Here is a 3,153-nt window from a genome sequence, read left to right on the forward strand (position 1 = left end):
GTTCCGTAACGGTTTCCATTGTTTTACCGCAGAAATCCTGCGGTAATAAAATTCGATGTCCTCAGAGTCTTCCCGGCGTTGCCCCGCTGACCAAAAAGCCTGAAGACTGTGGGTACGAGATTGGGCATTCTCCGACCAGACGCCTTGGACGGACAATGTGAGAAAATACCCCACTTATGCCCGGGGAGATGACCTTGAAGGAATTGACAGATGCGTTAGTAATTTATTTTTATCCAGATTGGTTTATCGTGTCACCTTTTAAGCCAATCACCTACCAAACCTTGTTTCGTGCGACGGTGCAACATGTGAATTTTTTTATTTGTTTGTTTCTGATTGGACATTGAATGCAATCTATTGTTCTTTCAGTTGGTGAATATGATGTCGTCGGCTGTTTCTGCTCTGCCGGTTTTTCAAAAATCTTGTAAAAAGGTTCTTATTGCTGCTATTATCAAATAGTAGTGACATTTACGCCGTAGGTTTTGTATCTATATATTACACAATAGACCTTGAGTATTTTAGAGGTAGCATTTGACTGCCGTGATGTTGACTGAATATAGGAATTGATCGGAACATTCATGTGATATGTCTACTGAGGATTTCCCCCAAATCGGTATAATGTGAGTTCCAGTGAAAGTACTCACGTTACATAGCCGTTACGCCCTGTCACTCACGCGATACAACAAGTAGCGCTGCGTTACAATCTATGCACTGAAATATGGCACGAGAAGATTATTATTTGTCTAAAGAGCGGTTTCGAATTGAGTGTCGTAAAACCAAAACTAACGTTAAAACTCTGGCCAATCGCAACAGATGTAAACAAGAACAACAACAACAGCAAAAAACAACCAGCTAATATTAATCATCTAACTAATACATCTAACTGGCGCCAAGCGCGGGAAAACGCGTGCGGCAAGAACACGATTGGTTTTGGTTTGGATTCCCATTGGTTGTTAACCAATTACAGAGTGTTGTAATGCAAAACCAAAGCAAATGCGAAATTACTTTCGACACTAAAAAAAATCGCTCTATAGCGCCCCCAGTAATTCATTAATTAGTCCACGGTCTAACGAGACACCAATATGGCCCATCGGATGTTTGAATTATAATTAATTCTTCAGTATATTCTTATTGTTATCATCCCTCCCGGGTGTTTCGTTTATGACTATCAAGACGAGAATTGAATATAGAACTGCTTTTCTTATTGAGCTCTAACTGAGCTTCTAGTCCCGGGGGCCCCCGGGCCTCTAGTTCTAGTGACAACTGACAAGTCCTTGTGTCACGTGGTACGCGTGATCACCGGATGTGATCTCTCGTTACACCGGGCACGCCTTTCAGGGATTTGATTTGCCTTTTTTTGACGTTTTGTTTCCCATCCCGGAACTTTTTGCACCCAATAAAATTAAACATAACGCTTGGTTCTGTAAGAAAGCAAAAATAGTTATTTCTATATTTTGGGTATTAACAAAAATAGCTATTGATTACACAGAACTTCTACTTCGCAAAAACGCTTGAAAAATGTTTCACTGTTGGGTGAAAAAGGGCAGCTTCAAGTGTTCCGAAAATTCCTCGAAGAGTGGTAACATAGGGACCTGGCAGGGGGCGTAGCTAGGGGGGCTTTGGCTTTAGTCTCCCCTCCCCCCCCCCCCCCCACTTTTGTGCTGTAAAAAAATAAAAATAAACAAAACTAGCAAAAAGGATGCAGAAGAAATCTAATTAGTTCATAACGGACAAAAGTTATAATTACCATTAGCAAAGTCGACGAACTAGCAGACACAACGAGTAACTCACATATCCTGCGACGAAGCAAGGCTATTACAGGCAGATATACTTTGAATCTATTGACCATTAATGACATGTTTAATGGTCAATGCTATTATATTGAGTAGCGTTTTAATCAACCAAGCTTTGCTGCATATGCAAAGATGGAGTCTCTTTTAGTTAAGACTCTCATTCAACTCGCAGGACAACTCCAGAGAGCTACAGTTTATTGAAATACCTTACGCCGTTGATATCGATGTTGGAATGTTAAATTAACAGCATTTATTTAAATACGATTAAAAGTTCAGCAAAGCTGATGTGATGTGGAACGTTAACTGTCCAGCTAAAATTTGGAAAGTACTACTGAAGGAGGGTGATTTTTTTGTGTTTTGACGATATCGTAGGTAAAATCAAAAAGTTGCCTACCCCAGAAAGGTCCAGAAAGAAAAATGATAAACAAAGTTATTTCAGTATGCAAACTCTTTTAGGTTTTAAAATCCGGCAACAAGTACTGAAAGATCGTTTTCCACTGCCTGAACCTTAAAACTCCGGCATGGATTTCACTCAACAATGACACAAGAGCGATTTAGCAACCTGAAAATATTAAACAGTCATAAGGAAAGAAAAGACAGACTTTCTCTACTCAGATAGTTCTAACGAATTTTCCAACCATAACGATAACAGAAAGAGAAATTTTGGTATCTTTAAAGGTCTGAAATGCGCGAAAATTTTCATTACTGAGTGGCTGCTTCAATCTACCTACATATGTAGAGGGTGGGGAATTTACACTTTTTGAAGCCCTAACCGGTGAAGCATTTGACAGTAAAACTGTCAACCTAGTGGAGAACTTGATCAACATTCTTTATAAAAGTCAATGCCCGGGGGTTTGCCCTTCCCCTCTCCCCCCCCCTCCCGGGGGGGGGGGGGCGTTCTTAGATTTGACGGATACATGAGGTACAGTAGTTTACAAGTTTAAACAATAATTTTAATAATGCATCGTAAACGGTTGTTGTCTTTTTTGTGGCAAAGGCTTGTTTTAGTCTCGGAATGTCACTCGATTAAGTTCTTCCTACTGTTCAGGACCGTTTCCGAAAAATATCCATTTCAAGTCCTTGAATAATGACACATGCGTGGGATGAGCCAAGAACTGACGAGAAATTCAAAGAACTTTATGAATTAGGCGAGCATTGCCCTGGGCACCAGAGGTTTCCCCCAATTTCTTTCCCTCACTTCTGTGAATCGCCGTGAGAAGAAACCAGCTTTAATGTTAACAGCGGGATGGGGATGCGAGTTTCGAGTGCGTTTCCATCCTGAAAGAATCCCTTTCGCAGCCCGTCCCCGGGTCTCCCCGGCCTGATACCCGCGCTCGTTCCCAAGCTCCTTCCCAGGAAAAGT

The 3,153-nt window shown here is 41.2% G+C and overlaps 1 protein-coding gene across 1 annotated transcript in view; it reads left to right on the plus strand.

The window, feature by feature from the left end:
* LOC146489731 (uncharacterized) overlaps positions 1-3,153 on the plus strand; it is a 133,431-nt gene that overhangs the window by 28,899 nt on the left and 101,379 nt on the right. The gene's annotated exons all lie outside the window — the stretch shown is intronic.

This window comes from Pavona decussata, unplaced genomic scaffold (assembly GCF_977016875.1).
Source record: "Pavona decussata unplaced genomic scaffold, jaPavDecu1.1 SCAFFOLD_3, whole genome shotgun sequence".
Taxonomy (NCBI): Eukaryota; Metazoa; Cnidaria; class Anthozoa; order Scleractinia; family Agariciidae; genus Pavona; species Pavona decussata.